Source organism: Vulpes vulpes, chromosome 5 (genome assembly GCF_048418805.1).
Source record: "Vulpes vulpes isolate BD-2025 chromosome 5, VulVul3, whole genome shotgun sequence".
Taxonomy (NCBI): Eukaryota; Metazoa; Chordata; class Mammalia; order Carnivora; family Canidae; genus Vulpes; species Vulpes vulpes.
Window position 1 is genome coordinate 43,879,730 of NC_132784.1, and position 14,278 is coordinate 43,894,007.

The 14,278-nt window shown below is 36.4% G+C and overlaps 1 protein-coding gene across 7 annotated transcripts in view; it reads left to right on the forward strand.

The window, feature by feature from the left end:
- The window catches only part of CDH20 (cadherin 20), a 205,800-nt gene that overhangs the window by 110,913 nt on the left and 80,609 nt on the right, over positions 1-14,278 (forward strand). The window contains exon 2 of one of the 7 annotated variants that reach the window (XM_072758024.1): positions 7,460-7,630. The exons of the other annotated variants lie outside the window; for them this stretch is intronic. The gene's annotated coding sequence lies outside the window, so the exon portion shown is untranslated. The remainder of the gene's footprint in view (positions 1-7,459; positions 7,631-14,278) is intronic. 7 annotated transcript variants of the gene reach the window in all.

Here is a 14,278-nt window from a genome sequence, read left to right on the forward strand (position 1 = left end):
TGAGCCTGAACCCCCCACCTTTACCACTCAAACCAATAACGACCTCATTTAATTCCAGCACCGAACAATGTCTTTCACTTAAAATTAATGTCTTGTCCACATAAAATTGAAATACAGAATGCAGCCTTCCTGATGATAAGTAGAAAGCATAAAGGTGACTTTTAAGGAGATAAATTTATTCTGTCAGGGATGGAATAAAAACCTTTTGCTATTCACCTGTGACTTGAACACTCCTAAGCAATGAGTTCTTCCCTTATTTGTAACTAAATATGATCTGTCACTCAGCCTTCCCTTGCTGTCATGTGTTAAATTAAAATATATCATTAATATATACATCGCTTCTGATCCTCACATGGTTAATGGCTCTCTATTAAAAGACCAGGGAGTGTGTTGGCATCCGATAGCCAGGCATGCCGAATAATATACCATACAAATGGATAGGTGGTAGGGAACATGGTCTTTAAATTACTTAAAATAGCATAATTGTATCACCTCCATTTACAGAGAAAATCAAGCAAGGCAGTGCAAATTGTCTTGAGTTAATGGAATAATAAAGAATTCTAATGATCCAATAGAGATTTCTGGAAATAAAATCATGTAGAAATATTTGTGTTGTTTAATATGACAGCTCAGATTTTAAAACAGGAAAATATGTTAGATAATTGAACACAGAAGAGGTGTTTTCTCCAATGAGTCAAAATCAAGAATTTTGCATTCAACCCTCCATTATCTTGTTTCTAGATATGAAATGAGACTAATTTATGATATCAATTTATTTATAATTTATAAGTTATATTGGCCATTCTCTCAAAGAAAACTTAGTTCAGGCTGTGTTTTTGTTGTATTACTGCCAGTGTAGATGTACTTACATTTGGTGAATACTTACTAGGTGCCAACTATTTTTATTTAATCCCCACAACAAGCCTTTGGAATTTATTTTAGCATCATCATCATCATCATCTTTTTTCAGATTGGGAAACCAAACAACATAACATCTTAGTAATTGGTTCAAAATCACCAGTAGTGGAGAGCATGGATTAGAATACAGTTGATTCTGCTTCTCAATAAGGAAAATAAGACTCAGAATAGACAACCATATCAAAGTCAGAAGTGAAATCAAACAAAAATCCAAACCCCTCTTTTTAAAAAATGTTTTATTATGGGGATACTGAAATAGACACTCAACTAAAGAAAATGGTATTATGAACCAGAACCAAAAAACAAGACTTTTATTTCCAAATCTACAATTCTAGTTTTCCTAGAACATGTTTCATCTATGAGACAGAAATATTTATAGAAGTATTTATCTCAGAAATTTTTAATAGAAAAAATTTCAATGCTATTTTAATTTTAAAGGTAATACATGTTCAGTATAAAACCATTCATTGAAAAAGACAAGAAATAACAATTGTTGGAGAAGATGTGGAGAAAAAGGAACCCTTGTGCACTGTTGGTGGAATGCAAACTGATACAGACATCATAGAAAATAGTATGGAGGTTGCTCAAAAAATTAAAAATAGAGTTATCATATGACCCAATAATTCCACTACTATTTACCTAAAGAATACAAAAACACTAATTCAAAAAGATATACACACCCCTATGTTTAGTACAGCATTATTTCCAATAGCCAAAATTGGCAATTTTACAATAGCCAAGTGTCCATCAAAAATTGGCAATTTTACAATAGCCAAGTGTCCATCAATAGATGAATGGATCAAAAGATGTGAGCTATATATACATATACATGCACACAATAGAATATTACTCAGCCATAAAAAAGAATGAAATCTTACCATCTGCAATAACATGGATATATCTGGCAGGTAAAATGATAAGTGAAATAAGTCAGACAGAGAAAGGCAAATACCATATGATTTCACTCATATATAGAATTTAAGAAACAAATCAAACAACAGAAAAAAAGGGACCAAAAAAAATGGACTCTTAAATATTGAGAACAGATCAGCGGTTGCCACAGGGGTGGTCTGTGGGGGTGAGTGAAACAGATAAAGGGCATCAAAAGTACACTTATTATGATAAGCCCTAAATAATGTATGGAATTGTTGAATCATTATATTGTACACCTGAAAGTAATATAATACAGTAGGTTAATTGTGAATCAATGAAATAAATAAAATAAAAAAGATTAAAAAGACAAAAACATTCATTCAGAATAGAAAGGTCTGCCTAATAGTTTGTGCAATTCCTTCTAGATTTTCTCTACTCATACATACACATGTATAGAAATATAATTATTTTTTACAAGATGGAATCATACTATGTGTACTCTTAAAACCTACTAATTTTGCTCTTTAAATGTACAATTGACATATTTCCATTTAATAAACATTTATCTATAGCTTCATTCTTAATGTTTACATTGTGTTCTATTGTATCAATGAACCACCATTTACTTAACCAATCCTTTGTTAATGAATATTTACAGTTTTCAGGGTTTTGTTACTATAAAAACATTGTGGCAAATTTCCTATCTTATATATCTTTCTATGTTTGTAAAATTAATTCTTAGAAGTTCCTGGCACATAATAGGTTCTCAATAAATTTGCTGAATTAATGGATGAATGAACAGTAAAATGGCTTGGTCAAAGAATTGGTAAATCTTATTGCTATGTATGTTGTTTTAACTTTGTTTATGGTTTAAATATTTAAGGACGTTTCAAATCTTCTACTTTGTGGTTCTGTCTTAGGGACAGTGATGTGTAGGAGTGAGATCCCAGTATCTTGTGAAAGCCAAATGGTGAATTTTCAGAAATTTTGAGAACCAGCTATAAAATGTAGCCATTATTTTAAAATGTTAACTTACAATTAAATAACTTATGTTTAAAAGAGGTAATACTGCACTGCTTCTTAATTATTTTTCTATGTTTTACTATTATCCACACTCTCAAAATCAGTTATGAGTAAGTGTCGTATTGTCAACCAAGAGGCAGAACTGAAACCAAACAAAAGTATTCATTTAGGGTCTCAGAATTATAATTGAGGGAGCCCAGATTTAGGCAGCACTAGGTAGACTAGGGAGCAAAAGTTGGGTTTTTTTTAAAACAAAAGGGAATGCTATACGTGTTGTTTACAAAGAACTTTGGTTGGTGTTGGCGGCAGAAAACTAATCTTGGCTAAAAATAATTGGTTGCTACAACTATCACTAAGCAAAAGCCTGTTACTGTGGCAAGTTGCAGATGTTCCTACAGAGTCCTTAGATGTTTAGCCCAGTTCACATGATTTCACTCAATGAGGACGTGCCTAAAGCCCACCTCCTACAGGTCTCTCAGCTCCATTTTAAAAGCCCTTGACATGAGTGACTTCATTTATTTCATGTTTCACAATATCTGGAGGATGGAAATAATAGAGTGATGTGCTACTCCGATCTCTTTCCAACTCCATGTTCAGTGACTTTATGTTGGTAGCTTGAAATTGGTCATGGTAAGAGTATTTACCTTGGAAATCAGTAGGTGCTATAAATCAGGACTTGATTTACTGTTGAAGCTGAAAGAGTTTTTAGTTTAATTAAAAATTTATATGAGGGTGAGAAGAAGTTTAACAATAAGCCTTATATCAGATTTAATGGCAATACATCTACTGGGAAAAGAGCAGACTGAGACACAGCTCCCTATGTCAAATCACAGCTGAATATGCCTGCAGATTTAAAGTTAAAAAAAAAATCAAGAAAAGCATTATGAGAAAAACAATTGACTACATGAAATTATATTTACAATAAGAAGAATTGTGAACTTTTAAGTTGCAAGTTGTGTGCTATGCATCCTTTATATTAGTAAAATCTATAATAAATACATGTACATACATATAATACTTTTTTCAAAGAGTTGGTTGTTAAACATTTAATGGCACATTACCTTTAGGGTCATATACTGAGAAGTTTTCCCTTTATAAAAACTGAAATACCACGTGTACTTTATTTTAACCTTCTACATGCAGTCAGCTATCTCTGAAATTTGTGTTGTTTCATTGATCTTTCTGTATTTATGACCTTAGTAATGATTGAATCATACCTTTAAAATGCATTTAGACTATGTTGTATACCTGAAACTAATATGGTATTGTACGTTAACTAAGCTTCAATTAAAAAATTATAAAATATATAAAATGCATTAGGTATCTGGAAAGGCAAATACACTCATGACTTTCCCCACCCCTGTCCATATACCAGATGAACTTTAAAAAACTCTTTCCAACAGTACACCAGTGACATTTCCTTTCATTCAGCTCTTATTTTATATTCATTGTTAGAATCTTATCATTTGCTTCGTATATACCCTATATATTTCTAGTCTTCATAGCTCTACATATTTTATATCTTTGGTGCTTATGTACTTCATACATGGGATTTTTAATATTTTTGAAATTATCACATGAGCACTGAGAATGTATAGAGTTATTGAGTCACTATATTGTACACTTGAAACTAATATAACACCATATGTTAATTATACATACATGGAAACAAAATATATATGGAAATGAGAAAAATTATTTATCATAGATGTTATACTACTAGTTAGAATTATTTCAAAACTCTTTCATGAAAGGGGCACCTGGGTGGCTCAGTGGTTGAGCATCTGCCTTTGGCGCAGGTCGTGATCCTGGGGTCCTGGGATCAAGTCCTGCATGGGGCCCCCTCACAGGGAGGCTGCTTCTCCCTCTGCCTATGTCTCTGCCTCTCTCTGTGTGTCTCTCATGAATAAATTTTTAAAATCTTAAAAGGAAAAAAAAACCTCTTCCATGAAAAACCAAGTTTAAAAGAATAGTTGCAAACCAATTCTAACAGGACGATGGCTAGATCCTTGTTCAGTTTTTACCATCCTCCTGGTAATTCTCAATTTTTTCCACCTAGAAACTGGTTATGGTTATTTTCTTTAAAATTCCTTTCCTATAGAAATGAGTTGTTAGAAGGGGAGTTCTAGAATGCCAGCATTAAAGCATGAATGTTTTATCTGTACCAGGAATGGCCATATACAAACAAGTACAAATATGCCATCTCTAATAATCATCCTTTCTATACTGTAGAATATGAAAATAATATTAGCATTACAAACATACTAGCACTTGAATTTCTTGTATTTTTTTCTTCTACTTAACATGTTTCCCTCTTGGCTGTGACTAAAAGGCAGCACAAAGCCAAGTTTATGTCTTAACAGTTTCTTCATTAAGATGCACACACGATTTTGCATTCTCCTTCCCTCTCCCTTTTGGTAATAGTGCCCTAATAATACATGAATATCTACTGATTTAAAAATTCAAACAAAAAAATTTTCAGGAAGTGGTAGAAACATTTCCCCTCTTTTATATCTGGCTATGTCTAATTTTAAATTATTTTTTTTATTCTGAGATAAATACAGCTTCACATAAAGCTGTAGGAAATAATTCAGAGAGACCCTGTGTACCACTCAGCATCTCCACCATCATCCCCCATGGTAACTTCTTTTAATGATAGCACAAGATCACAAGCAGGGTATTGATATTGATACAAAGTACAGACATTTTCCATCATCAAGACCATTCCTTATGTTGCTCACTTAGAGCACATCCACTTAACCTCCTACCTCTACCCATTCCTTAACCCCCGACAACCATTAGTCCAATCTCCAGGTCTATAATTTTGGCATTTCAAGAATGCTGTATTAACTGACTCATACAGTGTATAACCTTTTGGATTGGCTTTTTTTCACTCAGCATAATTCTCTGGAGATTCATCCACAGTACTGCATATATCAATGGTTCCATATATTACTGCTGAGTGGTATGCCATGGTGTAGATGTGTCAGTTTGTTTAACCACTCACCCACTGAAGGACATCTAGGTTGTTTCCATTTAGGAATTATTATGAATAAAGCCACTATAAATATTCATGGTCCTGGGTATAGCACCAGGACCATTTGCCAATCACATTATATTCAAATAACGATCTTGTAGAATCTCATATTTTATCTGTTCTTTTATTATAAGCCACCTCAAATCATCTTATAAACAGTCCAGGTAGACACGTCAATCCCACCAGAACTGTATTAACTCCATACTATGTGAACGCTGTCCCAGAAGCATAAACAGCATCATCAGGGTTTGTGGGTCCCTATGTGTTAAGGCGTTGGCTGGGCAAATATAGCAGGATCATTTTCATGGTGCCTTGAAAAAGGATCAGGTGTGTGATAAAAGAACTGAGTACTAACCCTGGCCCTGTAACTGATCTGGGGGAAGTCATTTAAACCACAGAGGACTTGCTTTCAATGCCAATGAAATCAGGAATATGGACTCAACAATAACATGGCTTCTAAGGTTGTTTCCAGGTCCTAGTTCTATTATTTCCATTAGAAAAGTACGAGAATTTCACCAAAAGGTATGATCTGAGAAACATCATGCAAATCCAAACTGACGGGCCTTCTACAAAATACCTAAGCAGTACTCTTCAAAAAGTGTCAGTATCGTGAAAACCAAAGAAAGCTCATGAAACTGTCACAGATTGAAGGAGACTAAAGAGACATGATAATTAAATGCAATGTAGGATCCAGGATTAAATCCTGGAATAGAAAATGGACATTAGTGGAAAAATTGGGGAAACCTAAATAAAGTCTGTAGTTAATTAAAAAGTATGATTGATGGGTAAAAGTTTTAATAGGACAGTTCACAAGATAAAGGTTCTGGAGGCATTAATGAAATTATTTTTTGGAAAAGAGGTCAACTCTTCTTTTTAAATGTGAATATGCATATTTAAATAATCTTATAATGACACAGCTTTTGAGTAATTTATTCCATGTTTTGGGTTTCTTCGATATGCTTAATTATAAAATCAATGGACGGTTACATTATACTATTAATATTCTTTTGGCCACATTATCATCTTCTAAGAGATTCTACAAGTATATAATTAGTTGTCAAACGTGGGAATGTGGTTATGAGAACTTGAGTTAGACAAGCAAACAAATCAACCAACCCCAAAATGTTACCTTTAAGAACAAAACTCGTATTTCTGTGCTAAATGGCATCAAAAAGATGCCATTTAATTTTATTCCTAATTTTATCTCAAATTAGCATTTGTTACATAACTTGTACAGTTAATATCATCTCAATGATGAGCGTCCCTTAGAGTTTTTAATGAATTACTAAAAAATGTTTAAACAGACTGATATGAGTTTAAATGCTGGACCCCTCTTTGCTATAAATTTACCCCCACAGAGTTCTAAAAAACGAACTACTACGACCCTATCATTTATTAAGCTTTCAGCTTGGATTGGCCCCATTCCACACTAAGTTGCTAACCTTGATCCTCTATGTATGTATGTATGTATGTATGTATGACGATACATAGTTCATGTAGTTCCTCTCATTTGCTCCAAGGTGGGTGTGGAATCTGAGTGGCTGTAAAATAATAAATTTTAGTGCATTCAATGATAGTAGGCTCAAACTTCTTCTTCCCTTCTTTCAGGTCATCAAATGCAAAGGATGAGTTGGCCTGGGTGTTCTATGTTCTCCATAGGATTTATGGAATACCCCTCTGAAGTTTTCCCAGATCTAGTATTGTCTTTATTTGTTATTCATGGGTAATACCACTAAATGAAAAAAAAAATACCACTAGATGATGCACTTTTCATATTTGGTAGGTAAGACCTGCAAACCAAATCTCTTTAATGCTTAAAAGATTCCTAATCTACTTTAATAGAGTCGCTTTTATGTTTCAAATATAAAAGCTTTTCATGTCTAACAGAATTATGTAATTACATAACACTTAAAAAACAAAAACCAGGTTCAGGAGAACATGGCTTGAAAGCAAGACAATTTTAGCCACAAGTTTCGGGTAGGAGACATTTTACAATGGAAACAGTCTATCTTTAAAAAAAAGAGCCCTTTGAGAGCACCTGGGTGGCTCAGTCAGTTAAACATCTCACTCTTGATTTTAGCTCAGGTCATGATCTCAGGGTGGTGAGATCAAGCCCCACATCAGACTCTGTGCTCAGTGGGGAGTCTGCTGCTCTCTCTCCTTCTCCCCCTGCCCCTCTCCCAGCATGCTAACTAAATAAAATATTTTTTAAATTTTTTTATTAAATTTTTTTAATTTAAAAAGACCCCTTAATAAAGCCATTTTTGGCAGAACATCTTCCAATCACAGAGTCTCCCAAACATATCCTTGCTCTCCCTGAAACTCTATTCTTGCTTCCACTGTAGAACATCAGTCTTGTCTGTGAAGCATTCCCAGGAATCTAAAAAGAGGTGGCGACCTCTGATTATCCACTGATGCTTCGGCGGTTGCCTAACCATGGCTTACTGAAACAAGCAGTGGCTGTGAATCCAGAAAACCTGGTCTGAATAGCTTAGTCTAGCATTAATAATTATAATGATAGCTAGCATTTATCCAGCATTTAAAGAGTTTTGTCAGACACTAGTCTAAGTGCTCGCTGTACTATTCTATTTAAGCTTGACAAGAATCTTGAAAGTCAGGTATTCTTATTATCCTCCCATTTTGACAGAAGAGGAAATTATGGCACAGAAAGGTTAAATTACTTGCCCAAGATATCATAGTGGCAGGGCTACACCACGTTCAGCCACTATGAATATTACTACTCATATCCTTCCTCACGAGGTCACTTTCCCTGGGCAATTAAATTCCAGTCTGTTTCCCTATCTGCCTTTTGATTAGATGGCCTCGGAATTAATGCCCGTACCATCTACTTCACAGACTAGTTGGAAAGATCAAATATGATGGCAAAGCAATGTGTTTGGGTTTTTCTTTTCTTATTTGGGACTGTTACAAAAAATACTGAATACTGAATGCAGAATATATAACATACGTGGCAAGATCTTAACTATTTGGATGGAAGTGGAGTTCTTTCTAGAGCTAAATGAACACTGAAAACATGAAGCGGAGCTCCCACTGCAGGGCAATCTACTGCCGTTTCCTGGTCACCCTCACATTGCTGCCTCTCCTCTAACATTTTAAAATGCAGATCCTCCAGTGAACAATCTGGGTTCTCAGTCAACTCTTTTTGTGAGCAAAGAAACTAGACTCCCTTCAAACGCTTGTACAAAAAACACACATAGAGCATAACACAAGTGTTTAAACAAACACAACAGAATGCCTTTCGGCTCTGCCTCTTTGCATCTTCTCTCCGTGTCTGTTTCTCTTTCCCTCTGTCAGCCCTGTTGTTGGTATCACATCCTCTCCACCTAGCTGCCTTCCCATGCTCTAAAATCTCCTTCCTTTGTCATCCACACTCCCCCACGCTCTTAGTTTACTGTTATTATATTGAGCCAACATATTACCTATTATTTACTCTATTTCAGAATACGCTTTTCCTTAGGTAAGAAGAATAGTGAAATATTCTAAATATCCATTTTCAAAAAGAATTCCAAAATACCTTAGGTTGTCAATGATTTATTTAGCCCTCAATTCTGATTTATTAGGCCCATTCCCACAATATTTGGGGCTGAGGGGGGCCAGGAAAGTAAACTGTCAAAGAGACATCTTGGAAATTATCTTTCCACATGACACCTACCAAAGCCCCCTCCCTTTCGGAACAAAGCATCTGGGTCTGAACTCTGCCAGACGAGAGGCAAAAAATTGTTCTCCACAAACCTCTTTGATTCTGCATACATCAATAGAGCCTCCCTTGGGCTTGGAGAATCAGGCTGAGAGGCTCATGATGTCTGTAATCTGTGATTCCTTCAGGATCCAAACAGAAGCTAAAGGGCCCATATGCAGTAACTTAACTTGAAGGTAGATTGTGCATAAGCATCTGAGACCAGAAGTCAGCCCTGCAATGGTATGTGAATTAATGAAGCCAAATTAGCCTGGGATTTGTGTTTGTTGTGTGGGAAGGTGATGGCAGAGCAAATCTTCCAAATTTAAGTATATTTTATGTTAATTGCATAAAGTAGCATAGATTTGTTGCTTTAAATCTCATCCACTGGGAGCTGGAATTGGGCTTGTTGATTTCTTTTATTATCCACTAAAATGACTCCAGTCCTTGTTTGTATTTACTTGAGAAGCACAGATCTATTTCAGAATTGCTTTACAACTTTAAGTGTTTTAAGAAACTTCTTTTTAATACCATCCAGTTAATTGTACCATGATAGCTCCTAAGTGGAACATTATATCTATCAGTCTTAAATGCTACTGTGGATATAATAGCTTCGGTCATATTAGTATAATCTCTTTTATTTAGAGCACTTGGAAAGCTAAAAATTAAATATGCCTCAATCTGCTATCATTCTATTACTTACCTTAGTGCTAAGTAAATACTAATAAAACTCTATCACCTCTGATACAATTATATTCTGAATTCTTTCATGATGGAATGCAAGTTCATTGAAGACAGACATCTTCCCTTGCTTCCCCTCTCTCTACACAGTTAGAAATGTTTCCCCTATAATGGCAAGTTTCTGTGTGCACTGATTTTTTAACTTAATTTGTGCACTTAGTGGGGGGAAAGAAATAAAGCAGAGAAAGGGGAAATGGTGGAATTACATCCATGTGCTAAATCCTAATGCATTTAACATATCAAGCCCAGAAATTTCTAAGTTCTGAGAGAGATAGGGCCAGATAGAGCCAGAATTCCTAAAGGAGGACAACCTCCTTGTTACTCTAAACGTAGTCCAACACTTAGCATCTGTTTGCAGCACCTACAAGCTTTTTCAGCAATGCAAAAGCTCAAGCCCCACCCCAGGCTACCCTAATAATGTCTGCACCTGAACCAGACCCTCCAGGACTCCTATGCATCATATGTACTTGCGAGTCTGAGAAGCCTTTTTTGTAACTCAGCCCAGAGCCTCCACTGGAAAGATGGGAAAGTCCACACTAATTAACATCAGGAATACTCTAGTCATTCCCCACAGCAGACAATGGTGCTACACTCCAGTCATTCCCCTCAGCAGACAGTGGTGCTATAGAGATCATGGAAAGTACAAAGCTGCAACTCTTTAAAAATCAAATCAGCCACTGAGATCTGGTGGCAGGAGAGATAGAGACAGGGAAGTGGGAAAGTGTCACACACTTAAGCCCAACTACTGAAAGAAAAAGCTCTTGTTGGAACCATTCTACCCTCCTCTCTGCGTGATGTTATTGGATTTGATTTCCTTTCTTCTAGAGAAGGACAAATTGGAAAAAAAAAAAAATGACCTAAATTCAGTATTCCATCCAGATGCTTTCAATTTGGCAAGCGGGAAGCAAGTTTTGCATAGAGACTGAGCTCACTGAAAGGGATTAGAATTTTGAGTTGGAAATTCCAAAGGCATTTTAAAGTCAAGAAACTGTTTAGGAAAAGAATAAATACAAGCGACCTTGATATAATTCTGCAATGATATTCACATCTCAGAGTCAGCCATCTTAGGGGACCTTTGTAACTACTCTGGGGACCTTTGTAACTACTCTTCCTGGCACTGAGTTCAAAACAACAGACTGATGCTAACTTTCATTCAGACGAGAGACAAAACATAGTAGGATCCTGAACACACCTCATTTAAGAGGAGGAGCCAGTCACAGAAAACTCCTGCATACAGGGAGGTCATAAGGTAAACAAGGAGCTGTCACCACAAAGGCTCTGCTTACCCAGCTAATGGTGTCTCAGAACTGGCTGCCCTCTCTGAGTCTGACACAGACCTGGCCTTCACACCTGGCAGCCACCCATGGGAGTGACGTGGGCAGCAACACCAGACTTCCCTGAAGGTAATCTGCAAGGCAGACTGCCTCTGGTCTGAGGCTTGAGACTTTGGCATCCCTTGACCATATAGTCTAGTATTGCATTAGCTATTTTGTTGAGTTTCCTTTTTCCTTAGCCATTTGTGTTCTCATGTTTTGCCACTTCTTTCAATAAGTAATATCTTAAACACCACCAGCCGCTAACATCAGACAATATTTAAATACTTGTTTTTCATTTTTCTCAAATAATTCATTGGTTTAGGAGTAAATACACTTTTTGATATTTTTTAATCAAAATTATTTAGACTATCTCAGGTAAGTGCTAACGAGGTGTAGGACATCGTTAACTTACATTGTTTCCTCTAAGGTACACAAATGAGGTTTTTAATTCTAAAAGAAAAATAGCAGTTTCATCATTTTATGAAAAGGTAAATTTGAACCACAGCATATACAGATCATATAAAAATTATGCAAGTGCCTATACGAGCAGGGGATTTGAATTTAGTATTAATTGGGAAAATGTTTTAGTTTCTTTAATGACTCTAATGACTATTCCATCTCAAAAAGTAGTATATGAAACTAATGACCCTATTTAAAATTAGATCAAAATTACTAATTTTAGAAAAATATTTAAGCATGGTATATTAGCTTCCTAGGCTGCCATAACAAACTAGATGCCTTAGAACAACAGAAATTTACTATCTCACAATTCTGGAAGCTAGAAGTCCAAAATCAAGGTGTTGGCAGAGCCACAGTCTTCCACGTCACTAGAGGAGAACTCTTCTTTGCCTCTTCCAGTTTCTGGTAGCCCCAAGAGTTTGTTAGCTTTATAGCAGCCTCCACATCCTCATGACCACCTTCTCTCTGTGTCTGTGTCTTCTCTTTTCTTATAAAGACATCAGTCATATTGGATTAAGGGCCCACCCTAATGGGCGGATCTTAACTTGATTATATCTGTTAAAGATCTCATTTCCAAATAAGGCCATATTCACAGGTTCCAGGGGTTAGGATTTTTTTGGAGGGGGACACAATTCAACCCATACCATGTGGCTAGGATTTTCTCAGTGAGGGAATGTAGACTCTAACTTTACCAAAATCATAGTGTCATACTGTTTCTGCTCCAAAAATTCTAACTTCTTTTCACGTGCCTTCACAAAACAAAGGAACAGTCAGAAATGCAACAGTTTCTAATGTAATGTGTCAACAAGTATTTGATAAACAAAGTATTTGATAAAGTTTCTCTTAGAAAAGAGAAAAGGGCATCCAAAGCATGTCAGGGATAGGAGCTGATGACTTAAGACCCTCTGAGATTTTTGAGAAACTCATCTCCCTGGGTGGCACAGGTAATGTGCCAAAGAAAACAAGGTAATGATAAGTTCAAAAGATTCATCAAGGGGAAGAGATAGAAGATGTCCTAAAGTTACTTACTCTATAAATAATTTAGCATGACAAATCTTTGATACCAATGAATATTTAGAAAACATAATCGATGCCAAGTTATGATGTACCATTCAGCACCTAACAGATTATAGTAAACAACTGTTGTTATAGTCTGTCCCTGACTTTCTTCTCCAGACTTTGGATATGCCCACCTTCCCCTTGGGGTACCACTTCAAGGTCTCTTTCCATTGTCTCTTCCCCTGTGCGAGCTCTCTTTCTCTCCCTTGTAAGCACTCATAGGTACCTTTACAGGCACCTCTCTGCATCAGTCCTAGTCCTGCTCACTGGCTTCCTCTAATCTCAATGCCCACTCCCTACTCCTATGCTGGTATCTTTGATACACATCCATGCTTCTCAAACTTGAACATGGGATCTTGTTAAAATGCAGCCTCTGATTCAGTATATCTGGGGAAGGGCCATCCTCTGTTTCTAACAAACTCCTAGGCAATGACCACACCACTGGCCCATGGACCACCCTGCTGGATGGCCCTCCAAGGCCCTCTCTATAAGCCCTACCACCTTCCCCAGCGAAGCTTCTCTTCCTCATCAAAGGCTCATATTTCAAAATAATTTTTTATCACTACCACCCACCTCCTCTCATCAGCTCCTGTCACCTCAAGCACATCTCAGGTACTCAGATGATAAAATAACCCTACTGAAGAATGAATATAAGATGCACTCTCCCTACTGCTTCCCCCTGTCCCCCTCCCAGAGATTTTCCTTGGTGGTTTGTATGAATATTTTAACCAAGTAGTTTTCAGGGCACCTGAGTGGCTCAATAGTTGAGCATTTACCTTTGGCTCAGGTCGTGATCCCAGGGTCCTGGGATCGAGTCCCGCATTAGGCTCCCCATAGGGAGCCTGCTTCTCCCTCTGCCTATGTCTCTGCCTCTCTCTGTCTCTCTCATGAATAAATGAATAAAATCTTTTAAAAAATAAATAAACAAACCAAGTAGTTTTCACTTGAAGTGTCAACATAGGTACATTTTTCTGGGACGTGGAGTCAAGATTGTTATCAGACTTTCAAGTAATTCTCTAATCCCTTTACTTTAGGTAGTAAAATATCAGGTACTGTCAATAAACGTATTTTGAAGGGCATAAGAGGGGTGTGGAGGGGCCTCCTCTTCAAGCACACCACCTGGCTTTCTTCCTTTCACTTCATGAGACTATTCAT